The sequence below is a fragment of the Microtus oregoni genome, unplaced genomic scaffold, assembly GCF_018167655.1.
Source record: "Microtus oregoni isolate MIOR12 unplaced genomic scaffold, Mior012 000000F_ref0000247, whole genome shotgun sequence".
Classification (NCBI taxonomy): domain Eukaryota; kingdom Metazoa; phylum Chordata; class Mammalia; order Rodentia; family Cricetidae; genus Microtus; species Microtus oregoni.
Window position 1 is genome coordinate 23,389,913 of NW_024543059.1, and position 19,593 is coordinate 23,409,505.

The following is a 19,593-nucleotide window of genomic DNA, read 5'->3' on the forward strand; positions in this document are numbered from 1 at the left end:
ATTTGGAAAAGAAGCAGCAGAAACGAGTAGAACAGGAGGCAGAGTCGGGATAGTAACCTTGGCTAAAGGGAAGCATGTCCTGGCTATGATGGGACAGAGTGGAACTTTATTCTCTAGACAACAAGGACATGAAAGACACAGTAGAGGCATCACCAGATCATCACCAGATCCACATCTGAAGAGTCCTCTCCTTCCAAGTTCTCTAACAAGAATGACCTGAAAGAAAACCACTTGAAGTTGGTAAAGAAATGTGGAGAAGGAGATAAGGTGAAAAGGAGAGAGATTAGTCAGAAGAAGGGTTTAGGGAAAGAAAGGCTTGGAAGAAATGCTTTTCAGGTGACTTTCAGATGTGTTTACTATGATACTAGAGAATAAAGATGTTGTGACCTCTACTTAAGTAGCAAGTGCGTGAAAGTGCACCTTTTAGACAGAAAATACTGTAAGGAACAGATGTTGAAGAATAACAAGCATTTAATTTTAGGCTCTTAAGTGTAAGCTTAAGATACGAGCAGTCGTAGCCAACTGCTACTAAAGGAAGACTTATGGAAAGAATACTTGATTTGTCAAAACTTGAGGAAGGAATGACACATGGGAAACATCTGTGGGGTCACACAGAAAATGAGCAGCTGTGATTGGCTGATCTTCTGAGATCTGCCACTGACCAGATAGTTCAGCAACTTCCAGGATTTCGCCTCTCAAGGGCAAGAGCCAAAACTGGGAAAAAAGAACCTGATTGGTGCAGGTTAGAGAGAAAATCTACCGTTCTCTCATCAACACATCTCAAGGAAGCCAGACTTTCATAGAGATCGCTATGGCCACTGGAGCCTCCATCCAGATAGTTTGGTGGAACTTCTCAGAGAACCTTGCGGTGTACAAAACTGTGAGACATCTCCAGAGACAATTGTACAAGATAACTATACAAGAGATTTCTTTTGACCTTTGCGATAGCCCCCTGAGATGGATGCTGTTACAATCATGTTATAGATAAGGACATTAACCCCAAATAAGTTACTCAGCCTTCAAGGCCACACAGTTAAGCATGATGGAGGTAGGCGTTAAACATTTGTCTGCAATACCCAGTGGATTCAGTCCACATTGATAGCTTCTCACAACGTACTTTCTCAGCCGTGGCCTTATTCTACAGTGTGCTGAGCACCCCAGAGGAGGGAAGAGAGATTTGGTTAAGCTTAATTACGTTCTAGCAGGTTCATCAGACTTCTGGAATCTGAGATTTATGCCTCTGCACAGATGGTTAGCATAGTGATTAAAAGCGCTTCAGCCCAGAGTTAAATGTGAGGTTAGGAAAAGGAATGTGCTCGTTTCTCTTCTAAAGCTTGGCCAGCAAGGAGATCGCACCATCTCCGTAGAAGACAAAAGGCCCGTTGATGTCTCCTTCAGAAGCTGTTCTGTAACTGATCCACCTGAGTCCTCCAGAGACAAATGAGTTTCATCGTGATTGAAGTGGAGAGAAGGGAAATATCTCCAGCAGCATCAGCCAGGAGAGACTGGATATAGAGTACCAACCATCACACAGCACACTCCCCTTCCATAAAGAACTCAGCATGCAGAGAGGCTGGTGATCAAGCTTTCAGAGGGAAGAAAAGGGAAAACTACTTGATTTCACATCCTTTTAGCCGTGCCGAGTGGCCTCGAATTTAAAATAAGAAAATACACTTCATTATTTGAAATAAGTTACCTATGTTAACTTTCAAGATAACAGACAAAACTTAACTCTTGCCTCCTGTTTTTTTTTTTCTTCAAGCTTTGCAAGATTTTAACTTTACAATTTTCTCCCCTTTTTGTCAGTTCTGTTTGCAAGAATATAAGGTTTATAAGAGCAGGGATTTTGTCTTTTCCTTGCCATGTCAAGGTCAAGACTACTATATGGACGAGCTTCATCTCTGTAGAATACATCAGGAGGTGTAATAGAAAGCCAGAATGTTGCTGGACACAGAAACATGACTCTGAACAAAGAAATATATTTTATAAAAATTATAAGTTTTATCTCTAATTTTTTTAGTTTAACAAGGGTCCCTCATATGGAGAAGAAGTGAGATAGAAAAACAAGGAAGCAAACAAGGACACACAAAGACATCTATATCTAAATGATGGCAGCCTCAAATCTACCTTGATCCTGAGCCTCCAGCCAGACTCTCCAGACCTCCTGTAGGTCAGTAGTCTAAAGTCAACCTCATCACTTATGCCATATTATTTTGTTATCTAATTTCAGATAACTTCACCTCTCATGTTCCCCAAAGAGACCGGGGAGCAAGCTCAAAGCTGCATGGACTCTTTATTCTGGCCCCACCTCTGAGTAGAGGCTGAATCTGAACATGAGTTTGAAGGCATCTTTCCCAGTTATTTCTCTGTCCTCACTGAGAATCCCTCATGACGCCCACATCAAGAGGGCCCACTGGTTTGCCCTCTCACTGCGCCCTTGTCTTTGTTATACCCTATTCTGTCACCCGTCCTCTCTCTTCTGAGTGGTTTGATATACTGATGTGGGACGGTGAGACGGCTCACTGGGTAGAGCATCTGTCTGGCGAACCTGGCAACCTGGGCATCGTCACTAGAACCTGTGCAGAGGTGAAAGGAGAGAACCGGCTTTGCAAAGTCATCCTTTGACTCCCACACAAGTACCATGTACCATGACACATGCTTACCCACATACACATCACATGCATACAATATAAAGATTATGATAATGATGATGAAGATAAAATAAAGGATAATAATGATGTTGATGATGACATATGAAGAATAATAATGTTGATGATGAAAAACAATAATAATCTTTTAAGAATTGTCTTGAAAACACTGGATATGAACATTCCATTCATTGAATGAACTTCACGTCTCCTCTCGACCCCCCTTCTTAGGATCAGGTAGTCACAACATGAGTCATGACATTGAAAGTCTTCTATGATCTGACAGCAAATTAAATCCTTGTAGTCTGGTTTCTTACCTGCTTCCTTGCAGACACTTCTACTCTGCATGGAAGAAAGTCTAACATGGCATCAGTGCTGAGTTGGGAGGCTGAGACCAAGCCCTACTCCTTGCAAAGAAGTACAGATGCTGAACATTACAGAAAGCTGGGGAGCAAACTGATGAGGTGGTATCAAAGGCTAAAGATGAGACAGAGCATCCAGCGCCTTTGAGACCCAGGACTGTGTCCCAAGCTTGTTGCTGCTGGTTTGATGGTAACTCTGCTCCTCACTTTGATGGATGGCTGAAGAGCATTGTTGACTGAATTTTCTGTCCTGCCTGGTTCCCGCAATTATGAAGTCCCAAAGAAATCACACAGAGGTCTACATTAATCATAAACTGATTGACCCATTAGCTCAGGCTTCTTATTAACTCTTATAACTTATATTAACCCATTATTCTTATCTGTGTTAGCCATATGGCTCAGTACCTTATTCAGCAGGGCAATCACATCTTCCTTCTTTTGTGGCTAGGGTCACATTGCCAACCAGGAGTTTCTTCTTCCCAGAATTCTCCTGTTCTCATTGACCCGCCTCTACTTCCAGATTGGTTGACCCACCTATACTTCCTTCCTGGCTACTGGTCAATTAGCGTTTATTTAAAATATAATTGACAGAATATAAACCATTGTCCCGCACAAAAGCATCCATTCTGACTTGCCCCACAATCCTACTTCGCCAACAGCCAAGCTAATCTCCAAGGGCTGAGTAGGTGTAGTCAAACTGTCCATCTTCCTCGAGTCAGACACTGAGGTTTCTGGAGATGAGCAGCCACTGGTTACAAGAACCTGCAAACAATTATTAAGATTACATACAGAAAAAGAAATGGATTTCCCAGAAGGAAGTTTCAACGAGAGCCCTCATTTAAAAAAAATAAACTACAAAATTGGAAGAGAGGAGATGGCTCAGTTGGTTAAGGCACGTTCTGCAGAGTGTAAGGACCTGAGTTGGATCCGTGGAGCCCACATGAAAATGAGAGGGAAAAAACTGACTTCACGTGAGAATCTTAGCACATGTGCCTCCCACATATCGCACACACACAAGATAAAAGCGCAACTTTGAAAAATATACAGAATTTAAATGAGATAAAATATTGACTCCCATTCTATCTCAAATGCCCCGAATCAAATTGGGTTGGGGGAATTCTCTGAGAATTGGCCTATTTAGCAAGAAATGTTCCTGTTAGTGGATGATTCTCAATCTGAGAAGCCCTGCGACCAGAAGTGTCTAAGAAAGTAAAAACAACTCACAGTGTTAGGCCTTCCAATTCCTTTCTTCAGAATCAGAGATGATTTCAGGACATGGGCCCAGCTAGTTGTGCCTAACACGCCTGCTAGGAGCTGCCATGACATACTGCAGTTGGAACCACTGCCCACGCCGGTTTCCCCTGAGCAGAAAATTAAATGCTGTCCTAATAAATAAAGTGATGCCTTGACTGTCCCAAAGAATAAACGATGCCTCCTAAGAACGTTCGATAGTAGGCACAGTGTGGCTAATGATGAACTGACCAAACAGAAACAGAAATTTCAGCAAGGCCGTGCAATCACATGGGCCTAAAATCAGAATTTTCTGCTGAATTACATCTGGAACCATGGAAGCTATAAAGACATTTCCATCCTATGACTGAATATGCACAATAAAATGAAAACGGCGAAGGCAGCCAGGTCTTCAAAATAGCAGAAAATGTATCCTCTCTCTCTCTCTCTCTCTCTCTCTCTCTGTGTGTGTGTGTGTGTGTGTCTAAATTTCTAGATATATCAGTGTGTAGTAATAAATTATTTTTTGATTCTTTGATCAGCCACTTTTAAAACCTGATTTCTCTCCATAGAACATTTTTGCAAAGCATACAGGCCTAAAGAACCTGCTGGCCCAGTGCTGTGGCCTCCATCAGTGACCGGGAACAAGTCATTGACAGGAAACCTACAACAGGGGAAAGCAAGCTGAACCTTCCTGTTGTAAATACTACTTCCTTCTTAATTCTTGTCATTGCAACTACAGAGGAAAAAAAAAATCTCAGCATTGTTGGTATCATCCAAACACAAGAGTTTCATAGTCTAGACTCAATAGGCTGGACTCAGTTGAGATGACTAGACTCCATTTGGGAAGACTGTCATACCTAATGGCTTCTTGTTTCAAAATTTCTAAGATGGATAAAGAGAAACAGAGAGAGGGAGGGAGGGAGAGAGGGGAGGGGAGGGGAGGGGAGGGGAGGGGAGGAGAGGAGAGGAGAGGAGAGGAGAGGAGAGGAGAGGAGAGGAGAGGAGAGGAGAGGAGAGGAGAAAGAAAATATCAAGACCCCTGAAATTGCTGAGTGCTCCAGGGTTTCCATTTTCATCTAGAGGTGGCTGAATGCAGTGGTTCTTGTCACCCTGGGCCCAAGAGCTCCTTCTTTTCCCACGGTGGGCCCTGCCACTTTTGTAGGTGGTTTACATAGCACAGTGCATGGTTGTGCCTCTTCAGCGAACTTCTTCACAGCCCAGAAGGCAAATAGGGTTTCACATAACTTCCTGTTTCTCCACAGAGCTAGGGATCTCCCCCTCCCCTCTGTTTTTGTTTTTGTCTTTGCCTTCCTTCTCATGGAGGGGAAGAAAACCTGGAGATGGTTAGAAAAGGAAAATAGCTTAATTAGAAGCAGGGAAACATCAGAAAGTTACATGGGGCTGAATTTGCCTTTCGATATCGCCTGTCTCCACCGTGCATTTGAGAAGTTGGAATATATTCTGTCAATTTGGAAAATCATAAGAGGAAAATTTAACACGGGCACACCCTATTATTCGTATGTTTTATGCTCATTTCTTCAAGGCACATGCCCTAGGGTGATTTAGCTTTGGAGTTAGTGTGTTTAAGAAGAGTATTTGGGTTTGAGGCTTTCAGCTGAGACTTAGGCTTTTGGTTTGACCCTTGACATGACCTTTAACGGGAAGTGCCTCCAGAGAAGGAACTCAGCTTATTCATCTGCGTGACCCCTGCACCCGTCATCACAGGGCTGGGCACAAAGTGGACACTCAGAGAGTTTATTGAGTCAACGTGGGTTGAATGTCACAACCCCAAACTTTCATTTACCATCTGTAAGAGATAAGGATAATAATCCACAGTGGAGTAGAGTGTGTCCTTCATGTTTTCGTCAAGTGTTTTGAAATTAGCTCCAGAAAGGGTGGCAGCGATGACTTTAAAAAATAGCATTGGGGGTGAATATTAGTTTTCAACTCTATCCTCATCGATAGCAACGTTTTCCTTAATAAACTTCAGTGCTGGGCTCCAGGTGAAAAGAGGGTTCTGCTAAAAACAACCCGTTAATTGCCTAAAATAAAAACAGTCTCTTGGAATCCACCAGGTGACTGGGTAAGGGACTTAATTTGCAAACTGATAAGAAGAAAAGTCTTTATAAGGCTAGAAAATGTCCTCACCCTAGGAAAGCATCCCAGAGGTCAAATGACCCTCAGTGCAGTGCAGTTGCTAAATGCATTGGTACCAACACGGGTCTTAATGCAGAACTCTTCAAATCCCGAAGCAGGGACAGTTTTAAATGAACAGCCTGGGCTTTCTGAACAGCCATCCATAGATGTCCCTTCCCCATCCCTCTGTCAAACTCTTTGGGGATTTTTTTTTCCATGTGAGCCCTGGCCAGTGCATTCTAAATGCCCCGAAGAGAACTTGCCATTAATACACTCATTTGGGAATGAGGCAGATTACTTCGCTTGTGATTAACAAGAGGGCATTGTTTCTTATACACAACTGAGGCGAGAGAAAGACCCGGGAGAAATGTCTCTTACAAAGAAGTAACTTCGTCTTCATTTCAGTGCTGTTGGGATTTCTGGTGGATTCTGAACATGATTGCCAAAGCCACCTGGAAACTTCCCGGGACTCTTTCGCAACCTCACTCACACAGCTGAACTGGTTCAGAATCACAATGGAATTCCGGGTCTTCAAAACAACTGCCTGTATTTTGTTATCACCAGTCAAGGCAGAAATGTTCGTAGGTTGCACTGATTGAAAGTAGTATCAAAAAAAAAAAAAAAAAAAAACGGGGGAAAGAAAATATTTAGGGGAGACAGGGTTCAAATTTGGAGGTAAAACATGGAAAGAAAGCTTCCTCTTTGTCCCACAATTGTGGGATATATTCCACCGGCCAGGGCATGGTGTGACAAAGCTGCTTGTAACACTCCGCAGCTCACATCTTAGCGAAAGCTAAGATGAAGGTTCTGTTGGGATCTGGAAGAGCAAGAAAGGGAAGGCGGGCAGGAGAGAGCCGGTCAGGGAGGCAGAAAGGAGGACAGCACTGGGAGAAGGCTGGAGAAATTAGAACAGGAGCTCGGAGCACTCGAGAGAGCAGGGGAAATGACAGCTGAAATTAGAGCAGGAGCTAAGAGAAGTGAGCAGAAGGGGACAACGGCAGCGAGTAGGAAATTTAAGGCGGGCAGAAACTACAGAGACAAGTGGCCAGGAAAAGAGGAAGGCCCAGGACTGGTGTGCCGTACTAGAGATCACATAATCAAAAAAGTATTTGTCATTCTGAAATGCCTCTGAAAGGGGGAACGGAATGCACCCCAACAATCAATATTAAATTTTATGCCTGCTGCACCCTTCAAAAGCCTGAAGAAGACATTGATTCAAGTAAGTGTTGCATTTCTTAAATGACCTTTGATGATTTTCTTAGCAGTTTTGCAGTAAAGGTTTGTACTCTGAGACTGAGATGAGTGGATACCAAAGTATGATTTCCAGCCGTGACTGAGAGCTTCCAGAATGGTCTATCTGGTCATGGAGGTTGGGGTAGGGGTGGGATGGCGGGAGCTGTTTTCCGATCAACGTGCATGCGGAAGGCCTGGGGATTGTGGGTTTGGAGCCGGACTCCTTGGAAAGCCAAGAGTCATGCTGGTTGGTAAATGGTTTGGAAAAAACATTATAAGTTGTATTTTGTGGCCCGTTCTACAAGTAGGCCATATCTGATTATAATGGTTTGGTTTGGAAAACCCAAAGGTGGGTTTCCTCCATAAGGAGGCCTTTGCCGTGCGGGCCAATCAGAGGTTATGCTGATATCTTACGTCGCACAAGCAAGCACTCATACTTGATCAGAAACTGCCTGATACAGGTCCTAGGCCTGAGAGAGGTAGAGTTGGCCTCGTGTAGGTACAGATTTGTGTTGGAACCTAAGTGCCTGGAGCATGTGTTGTACTTACGCTCTGTTTTTCTGTAACCCAGAGGCAGAGCTTGGGTTCCTGAGAGCACTCTCCGTTTTGCCTAGCTGTCTATATGTATGGCTGACTTGTTCTCTTGTTGCTACTCTGCCTTGCCTCAATCTGACTTTTAGATGCTACCTGTCTATGAGCTAGCTTCAGGTGTGAGTCTTCCTCAGTTGGATTCTAGTTCTTGGATGTTTGTGGTTTGTTTGGCCTTCTCATTTTGATTGATTGCCTGGATTCAGTTTCTTAGTGGTACTGCTACTCTTGGGAGTATTTCTCGTCACCTTGCCTGGGAGCAGTCAGTCTGTTCTGCCCTTCCCTGTAAGAGTTCTTTGAGCAATATCATGATGACACAGCGTTCTCTGGTGCCCTTATTTCCACAGCTCTATTGATGAGCGTATATTCCATGTTCCAAAACTGGTACTCAACAGTATCTTTTCTCTCACTGGTTCTTGACTTCAGCATATAGGCAGTTATAAGTCTCATCAGTTCTAGAAACTTCTCAATCATTCCATAGATGCTAGCTGAGCCGATGATGTCTTAGGTAGTGTGCTAGTAGAAGGAAGCAGGCATTGGGATGGCTTAGCAACCTGGAACCCCACTTGGTTTGAGATATGTGCACACTCCTCTCCTAAGAGTGTCCTCGGCAACCTAGAACACTCCCACCAGTGCCAGGATGCATGCATACCTGTTCTTGAAACAAGAGAAATCGATTTTTCTCTTTACAACTCCTGGGTAATTGCTCGTTTCTACTAAACATATGCCAAGATAGATCCAGGATCCAGACTGGGCTGGTTTGGATGCATCCACAATAAATCTAAGTATGTCCTCTGAGTGAACTTTTCGGGGGAATTCCATCTTACATCTATGACTTTGCATAACTGGGCAAATATACAATTAATATCATATGCATCCTAGGAAAGAACATGAGCGATAAAGAAAAGCTGGTATAACACGCCTGTCAATCAAACAGAGAACATCCACACCACACTCTTAACAACTACCACCTTCTTTCCTTGGACTCCATAGTGAAAAGCCCCAAATAACAACTAGGGCTGGTGAGTACTCTCTCACTCAGCGTGCCTACTGCCTCTCTTCATAGTGCATACCCAACATGTACTTGCCGTTTGCTTTCAATAAAACTTCTTTGGTGCTTCGCTTTTTTTTCCTGTGTACGTTTTCCCAATTCAAATAAAACGCCAAGAACCTGGGAAAAAACCTGGTTCAGACAGCAGCCACAGGCAGAGAACATTAGGCGTTTTCCGACTACTCTCTTTTCAGTTGAGTTTTACCCCATTGAACACGGGTTGAACATGAGCCATTTGTCAGAGCATCTATCTAAGTGGTCCACAAAGAAGGCAACCATGACAAAAATAAAGGCCAGCATTTACAAACCATGCATTTGATGGGATGGAAGCAAACGTGCACAAAGAAGTGAGTATCGTCGGGCAGAAGCTGATGTTCTGAGCAGACGGGGAGGAAGATGAAGAATTCACCCTGGGCATTGTGTTGTATGCCTACCTGTTCTTGAAACAAGGAAATTGATTGCCCTCTAGGAAAGGCTTCAGATATGGCTTCCCTCAAATAGGCTTGTAAGGAAGTGAAAGATCAAATCATGTAGACGTGTAGTAATTGGAGCGGCGGCGGGGCTGCGTCCCCAACACCCCAGCCACCTGCCCGGCTAACTTATGCCCCGAAATAATTACACGGACACTGTATTCTTTTAAACACTGCTTGGCCCATTCTCTTCTAGGCTAATTCTCACATATTAATTTAGCCCATTTCTAATCATCTGTGTGTAGCACCCCAAGGTGCGCTTACCGGGAAGATTCTAGCCTATGTCCATCCTGGGCCGGAGCTTCATCCCGGGAGCGGGGCATGGCGTCTCTCTCAGGCGTCTGCTCCTGAGAGGAGAGCTTTCGAGACTGACCTCACTTCCTCTTCCTCCCAGCGTCCTGTTCTGTCTACTCCTCCCACCTATCCTCTAACCAATAAAATGGGCCAGGGCAGTGCCTTTATTAGCCAATGACCTTCCTCCATCATAGACGTGGACAGAAGATTATAGCGGTAAGAAGGAACAGAACACTCACAGGGTTTAAAATACTAAATTTGCCTAGAGGCACACAAGAGGCCCAGAAATTTAACACAGCGTAAGTGAAAGTTAGTGAAGAAAATGATGTTGAAGCTTTACAGCAACCACAGTGACTTTAGATCAGTTGGCTTCTCAGCCTGTAGGTCTCAACCCCCAGAGAACATCGGAAAACTTGGCTGTTTGCCTTAGGATTCATAACAGTAGCAAAATTACAGTTATAAAGTAGCAACAAAAATAATTTTATGGTTGGAAGTCACCATAACATGAGGCACTCACTGTATTAAAGGGTCATAGCGTTAGGAGGGTTGAGAACCACTGCTTTAGACTTTATCATAGGCCTTTTTGCAGAAGACTACCATGGATACTGTTTTCATAAGCTACTATTGACTGCTGTGGAGAAGAGATTCTTGGGTAAGCAGGAAGAGCAGGTAGAAGACCAGAACTTTGTTCCAGAAAGAAAATGAAAATTATTTCGAATAAGACAGTGATGCTGACTATGACTATAAGGAATTAGATACTAACTCTTTCAAACTTGATGATAGATTTCACAATATTTGATGATAGATTAGACCATGGCATGACATAAAGAACAGGGAACATTCATGTTGTCTTTTCCTGGGCAACGGGATAAAGGAAGTTGCTGCCTACTAAGAGAAAAACTAAGTCAAAACAAACAAACAAAGAAACAAAAAGCCCTCAAAATCAGGTTTAGTGGTGAACACCTGTAATTCCAGCATCCAAGACACAGAAGACAGACTGTGGCAGGTTCCAGGCTAACCTGGTCAACATGGTGCGTTCAGTACATCATACTGAGACTCCAAATAAATAAATGAGATATCCAAATAAATGAATAATTCACAAAACAAAGAATAAAGTGAAAGACAAAAACGTGAAGAGAAAAAAGAGAGAAGAAAAAAGAACCCCAAAACTCAAAACTGTATAAATTTGGAGTGGTGGTTTACATAATGCTGGTTTAGTGTTGCTATTTGGATTTCCACAGGGATTCAAGCTCACACACAATATCTGGAGTGGAGAGACACTATTTTGGAATTATCCATATTTACATGGTAATTAAAGCTAAAGTCGGGAAGCTCCCATGGAAGAAGATAAAGATGAGATACAGTCAAAAGACAAATTGTCCCATGATGCTACACAGGAGTTAGCCACATGAGAAGTTTACAGCAACAAAACACAAAATATATCCAGAATGGAGGAAAGCCAAAAGAAAACTGTATCTGGAAGTTGAAACAGGGCAAAGTTTTGGGATACCAGTGACGTGTAAGGTGAGACGCAGAGATCTACCTGTGGGTTTACCAATGGGAACATCATGGCTGAGCTTCTATGACCTCTTTCAGGGACGAGGTGAGCTGTGAAAAGCGGCATTGAAAAACTCAGGAAGGTGAGAAAAGAGGAGAGGGAAGTTACAACTGTGGGGGGAGAGGAGGCAGGAGCTGAAGAAAAACGGTGTCATAATCATAGGGCATCGGAACATTAATACCGGGACGCTGGTGCTATGAGAACAGGAAATTGTTGGAGCATCCTGGAGAATGCAAAAAGGAATGGGAAGAACAGTAGATTAACAATATAGACGGCGGCACAGGGACAAACGTGTGCAAGCCCTTCCCCAATTGCTTCTATTTTCTCTATTAATTAAGCTGGCAGTTTTGTAAGTGGATCCCTGAGGATGGTATGGAGATGTTAATGATTTAGTAGTGCTATTCTGAAGCAAGATTGGAAACAGAGGAACAATGGGCAAATTCAGGGTGTTTCACTGGTCCCTTCTCAGCCTCTCTCCCTTCAGAGCTAAAATCTGCTGGTGTGGAGGCAGCCACTAGAGTTCCCTTTGCCTTTTCTAGCATCTTCACCCATCAGATTGACCCATGGCCTTGAGTTTGCTTAGGTGATTCCAGTGATAGTCCATTCCACCATCAGTGTGATGATCAGTGTGCTTTTGCTGCCTTCGCCATGCCTGTGATAGCCCAATCCACCATCAGTGTGAAGAGTGTGCTCTTGCTGTCTTCTCCACGCCTGTGATAGCGCCATTCACGGTGGCCCACCCTGACATCCTGAGACATTTCCACTATCTGTTTTCCTCATAAATGTTTCCCCCCTCCCGCTCTCTACTGAGAGTTTCCTTTATAAGAGTCAGCCCTCCTGTCTTATCCCCTACAATGAGAAACCCTGTTTATTCCAAAACTGGTATCACCTGCCAACTGAAACTCTCAGATAAGCGATTCTGGTAGACTGTTCTGTTATAATCCTTTGCTGTTGACTCTGCCTCAAATATTGTATGCAGTACTTTTCGTATTCTTCCTCAAGTAAGATTACATCACTTTGGTCTACTCTGAATAGGAATACTGTAATTCCCTCAGCTCTCTAGATCGACAGTTACAAGTTATTTTGACCTTTTCTCATCCTCTCACGATCATGCACAATATTGACTCAAATGGACAGAGTCACGCTTTTACAACACATCTCTCAGGAAGCGTCATGCACTGCCTTTAACAGAGTACATGTAGAGGGGGAAGCCCTGAGTGAATGTGTAAGGGGCGTATAAAGTCCTAAAGGAATGTGTGTCATTATTGACCAAGACCCCAGTACCTCCCAGTCATGGGAATTGGTAAAGCTTTCCCCAGGTCAGGCTCAGGCGATTGGCAGAGCCTTCCTCTGGTCCAAGTGTGAATGCTGATAGAGAAATCATTGCCCATGGCTTCCTCATCCTGGGTTTTAGCACCCTGAGACTACTCCTCTGCAGAGGCCTCCTGCCAATCCCACTCCTCCCCCCATGTTATGTCGAATAATTATGACAAAGTCTGAGGTTGTTGCATGCAGGTGAGATTCCATCAGAGAGCACATGGATGATCCAACCCCAGCTTTTCTGTATATGTGTCTGTCCTTTCTTCATTCCCTTATCACCCGAGTCTGATTTTCAAGACAAAGCCACGTTTGGATGAGGCAAGCGTGGACTTGGCTAACATACTCTGTGAATACCCAAGCAATACTTAATGCTTGGACTCTTGTCCGTGCCATGATTCCTACTTTCTCCTTATTTGGTGGACAGGAAAGGCTTAGTGCTTACCCAGTTTCCTTTGGATGCACCAGTACGTGGTTAGTGCATTGACCCAGATAAGAAGTCATGCCAGTCTGTAATAGGTTAGAGGAGGAACAACAAACAGAATAACTAAACGTGAGGGAACTTGGTGTGTATTCAGAAAACAGCCCCCATGGCTTTGCAAAGAGGCAAAAATGTCAAGTCAGCTCCGCTCTGAAGCCATTTGGAGACATTTGCAACAAAGAATGCATGATTGAGTTTACTGTTTAGTAAACAGTTTGCAGACATTACCCAAGGAAGAGTTATGGCTGCAGTTTACAAATAATTGCATTAGGCAGACTGCATTGCAAAGGCAAAACAAACAACTTGCCAGTTACACAGAATGTTTGCAAACATTCTGGGAGAAAATAGGAAGAGGAGAGCATGGGCTCTAGAAAGGGGTGTTGTCGGAGGCTGGTGCGAGGGTGCCCTCGAATTTGAGCAAAAGATCGAAGTGTTAGTAAAAGGTGTTTATCTCTGCTTTGCCTTGGAGACAGAACTTGGCACAAATTTCAGAGTAGGCAAAAGGGTATGACTCAGGGATTTGGCACTTAATGCATTCAATGGAACAAAAGTGGCAGAATCATTTTTTAAATGAAGAATATGTGTTTGCACTGAAGGGTTACCGAAATGGGAAAGCCCGACACCGTTCACAGCAAATAGCCCCCATGAACTCATTTGGCTATATACTTATACCCAATATGAGAAACGATGTATTTTCAATATGCTAAATCAAATATCTTTTAAACTAAATATGTATTATAGTACATACATTTAATTAAATGATATAGGCACACAGCTCTGAATCTATTGTATATGCATGTGGTACTAGATATATTTGTATGACAAGTCTATAAATATACATACGCAAAATGAATAGTAACTAGTTAATAATGCATACCGTATAAGCATCAAGTTTATCTTGATGAATGAAGTGAAAACATGCCATGTTCCAAGCTATTTTATTCATTTCTTTCTGCTGGCTGGGTAAAGATACAAATGCAACTATAAACATGTTGAAATGAACCTGAAACAAGTAAAGTAACTAGACCATGCTTGAATTCGATTGTAAATCACAGGGTTGTTTTGGATAAGAATTACTCAGTAACATCAACTTGACTTTAGTGCTTTTGAAACGGTACAGAAAGGCTAGAGAGATGGCTCAGTGGGCAATACTTATTAGTGCGAGAGCTAGAGGATCTGTTTAAGCACTCACTTACTCTATGGGCATGGATGCATGTGTCTATACCTCTAACATGGGGACCAGAGACAAGTAGAACCCAGGAGCTTGGTGGTCAGTTAGCCTGTCAAAATGGCCGACTTTGGTTCAGTGAGAGACCTTATCTCAAAAAAACAGTGTGGACAGTGATAGAGGAAGACAACAAACATGCTCCTCTGGCTTCTTCATGTATGTATGGGAAACTCACAGAAAAGTAAAAAATGATTTAAGAACTAGGTTTTTGTGGATGAGAAGTACCCATGAAACACATCTTTTCTTCTCAAATGCATCCTGAAGATGTGGTTTTCCCCTTTATCGTGTGCTATTGATTTCATAACCAGCCAAGTAGATTTTGAGATTCAAAACTGCATTTAGGAAAGGACTTAAAACAAACCTTTGAGTTCGGTCCCACATACCAAAAGGTAGAACCATTTGTTCACATAAAAGAGAAACTAACTCCTTTCTATTCTGACAGACTCTAAAACCAATGAGGAATCAGTGAAAGCTGAAAGTCTGATGAATGGATTCAAAATATTCACTTCAGTACCTTCCCCACAACCATTGAAAGGCTACTGCAGGTGCAGGATATGTGGACTGACCTCGGTGTGAACTAAATCAGCAGACCTGTGCACAAACTAAGACGAGAACCGCAAATAACAATTTGATGTTTGTTTGCACTGAAAGCAAATGCAAAGTCTACCCTTCATTTCTTGAAAACATGTAATGGTCATTAGTTGTCTCACTTTGTCTTGCACCTGGTAAAGTGTTCACTGTCTCCCACAGTCCTTTGAGATTAAGGTAGATCAGCCCCAAATGGAGACTTTACAGTAACTTGGCTGCAGAGCAATTCTGTGTCTTAGCAGTTGGACGGCTGGGAGCTCCTGGGCTAGACGGTAAATGAAAGAATACTAGATGAAGCCAGGCAGTGGTGGTGCACGCCTTTAATCCCAGCACTCAGGAAGCAGAGGCAGGCGGATCTCTGTGAATTTGAGGCCAGCCTGGTCTACAAGAGCTAGTTCCAGGACAGGCTCCAAAGCCACAGAGAAACCCTGTCTTGGAAACCACACACACACCCCAAAAAAGGACTATTAAATGACATGAAGTTAGAGCCCTGGCTTTCCCCTGTAGCTTTTGCTTTTCTGTCCCTGAAAAGAAATAATATTTTCTCTTTATGGAACGAGGAAAAGGCAGACTCTGGGTTTCTGTGAGTGAAGATCCCATTACTAGACAAGAGTGACAAGAAGTACTCAATTATGTCTCAGATGAATATGGGTATGTAGAGGATGGCGGAACGGGAGACCCCTACTAATGGAAGAAAGATGACCCAAGGCTTCTGGCAGGTGTCAACTAGATTGCAACACAGCCAATTCTAACCACTTAATTCATGTTGCAATGAAACACAAATTGCTTGGCTGATAACCTCTTGATTTTTTAAAATTTTACATTTTTTACTCTATAATATAGAAGGGGTTTACATTCTCAACTAGCTAATGTGTGTTAGTATTTTTCAAATAAAATTTTCTATGGTATGAAGGCTTTTCCTGGTTTGTGCCATTTTTGAGGGTCAGAAAAGAAAATGATAAACAAAAAAGGAATGGATAAAAGATGCTATAATCAGTCTTCATAACTTTCCAGTAGCTTTTTAAATTTTTTCCTATTCTATTTATTTATTTGTTTATTTTTATTGCTATATATTTTTCTCCACTCCCCTCCCTCCCTCTCCCCTCTCCTTTTACCCTCCCCCTTATCGCCACGCTCCCAATTTACTCAAGAGATCTTGTCTTTTTCTACTTCCCATGTAGATTAGCGCCAAATATGTCTCTCTTTCCAGTGAAGTTTTTAAGCTCAGTTAGAGCAATGCAGTTTCAACTCTGAGAGTTTTGCTGCTTTCTGTGAAAGTAAGTAAGGGAACTACCGAATGCCTACCTGAATTCCATTTGGTTCTAAAATAACCAAGATTAAAACTTAGATAATCTTTTATCTTCCTAGTGTACTCTGTAGTGTTTGAAGGTGCATATTTCTGATTGACAATGCTTTTTTTAGTTATTGTAGTTTTGTGTGTGTGTGTGTGTGTGTGTGTGTACTTGTGTGTGTTCAGGTATTCTACCTGTGCTGTGTGCATGAAGGCCAGTCCTAAAGGTATAGGTACATGGTGCCCTGCCAAGCTTTTTCTGAGCATTCCAGCAATCTGAATTCAGTTTCTCATGCTTGTACAGCAAGCATTTTACCCAGCTCATGATTTTTCCTTTATAAAGTTCTTTGTTCCTATGGTATGCTGGTGCAAACAAAGAGGCCAGGGGGAAGGTTTGTGAACCCTGAATTATTTCTTGTTGATGAAGTTTATTGTTTCCTTTGCTAGAAGGGGAAGTTCCCCTACTTAGCTTTCCATCACAAGCTTAGTACTTTTAAGGTCCAGCCAAGTCCATTTCAGCTTGATAGAGTTTGGGCTATTCTTCCAACAAGGGGGATTCCTTGGCCCTGAACTTTGCCACCATCCCAAGATGAGCATTCCTCTTCAAGACACAAAGGACCTCTGTCCATTTTCTCTGGACAGTAGATGATGGGGTTCAGAGAGCCACTCTCACTCCGAAGTCTATGAATACAGCATGACAAAGGCACAGAGCCCCTCGAAATCTAGCAGAATAAATCAGGCCCTGAGGCCTCATATTTCCTAGCTTTCTTATAATAACTCACGTTATGCCTTTGACTAATCATCCTTACTGAACCTGCTTAGTATTTTGTACTGGTAAGGGTGCCATGTACTTGATCCGCAAAGACCCTTGCTCTTGCTCTCACCTATGATGCAGAGGGACTGAATCCCCACCAAAGTATTTTCCTGCAGTGTGATAACATAAGGTGCCAGCAAAGGATGGGCAGGTATGACAAAATGTCTCTCAGTACAGTCTGCATGCTCCCTACCCCAACAAGGCATGTGAAAAAAGCTCTCCCAAGCATCAGGTGATGAAGCGCCACCAACTTTCCAGGCTAGCACACAGGAAGAGGACACTCTTATGACAATGATCTGCTCTGTTGAGTGACTGGCAGTCCTTAGAATATTCCAGGACTTGGGTCTTCCTGTCCCTCCTTTCTCCTCAACCCATAATATCTCCAGCCACTGCTCCAGATGCCTGGACCAAAGGGATCTTCTGAGAGTATCAACTGGTAGAAGAGATTACTCAGTTCTTAGCTTCTTTTCCTTCTTTTATTCAATAGTAAATTTTTTATACTGCTTTTCTTTATTTTTGGCTTCCACATGGTAATATTGAATGTTTTCACTAACTAACAGTGTCCTAGCCAAATGTATATCATCTCATTAGTCTTTATCACAATTGCCCGATACATTGTCTTTTGCTTACTTTACAGTAATATAAACCGAGGCACAACTAAATCAACCAACTTGCCCCAAAATAAGGCTAATAAGAAACAGAGCCAGAACTTTTTTTTGTGGGGGTCCTGTCTCTTTAACTAGATTGTCACCTTTTATGTGGAGTAGTGAGAACCTATCATCTACTACTTATACTATGCCTACTCGCTGGACAGTATGGAAGAGATCACAGTGACTCAATGGGTGGATGAAGAAATAAATCCATGAACGAATGAGTTCTGCTTAGAAGGTTGGTGGGAAAGTTAGGTAGTCTGCATAACATTGCACCAGAAAATAAAAAGAAGGGTTTAATGTCATTTAAGGATGATAGCAAAAACAAAAATAGCAGTAACTTTTCACTAAGCCTTTGCAGAAATCAAAAGATTGATGTGAAGGCCTGAGCCAGCATGACAGCTAGGAGGGAAAAGACGTGATTGGATGCTTGCAGCATTTGGAAACAGGAGCTAAGGAACCACAAGAGGAAACATATGGAAGGACACTATCTCAATGAAAAAACAGTCCTATTTATTCTAATGGAAAATGTGTTTAAATGAACAACAGCGCAGTGTTTCTGATTGTACTTCTGGGTGATAAATATTAACTTTTTTTTCAACTTTCCAATATTGGTTGCTAAGTGAAAAACCAACATATCTTGCAAAGCAAGAATGCAAAGTCATACCAATTCCAGCTCCAAAATTCTATCCCATATTAACAGCCACTTTGAACTGCCAGGTGGCCAAGCTATTTAAGTGAATGGAAACTGGTGGACAGACTCAACTCATTTTAGTTCACATCCATAATCCTTTGTGGAGTGTTGAACTTTAGGAATCCTAGCCTGGTTTTCAGAAGAATGTTCCATTCTATCCATGCATCCCCCATTTCGAATGTCTGCTGGGCAGTACCCCTCTGACTTGACTCTTTGTGCTATGCAGATAACTGAAGCTTTTTGATGAATCCCTTTTCCCACGTCCTACGAAAACATTTTCACAGAAGCGTAGAAGTGGTAAATATCATATGTCGTACATCAATGATACCCTTGCCTCTGTAAGAAAATACTAATTAATTGAAAAGTTGCATTGCAGATGCCAATTAAGTAGAGCGTTGGTTTCTCTGCATAGTAATTTCAAACAGGGCCTGCTATAAATTCATACACAAGCGTCTAGAATTACAAAGCCGATACTTTGGAGAGAGAGGAGGAGCTATTGTTTCACATAAACATTCGTTCTAAAACACCTTAAGGAGGTGAGCCTGGCCAGTTCCAATAAAGTGTATTGATATTGATTCATAAACCTCATATTTATAAAGTCTCTCTTCTGGGCTACAGACTGTTCTAGGGAATGACATATACACATTCTACCAAAAGTGCACATGTCTACATATGTGAACAGTACTACTTGTAAGTGCAGTTCTTCCGTTAGAGTCACTCATGAGGTAATGGATACCATCTGAATTGATCCACAGGAGGAGGCTGTTGCCAAGGAACCATCTAGTGCATGGATGTTGACCATAGGTGTCACATGTTGTCCCACTGTTTCTACCAGGAGGTTTGTACACTGCAGATCATCAGATGCTGCCTCTAGAACTGAAGTTTTCGAACCTGGAAAGGATCCGTGGTGATTAGCTGCCATTCTATTAGATATCAGGGATCTCCAGTTGGAATACT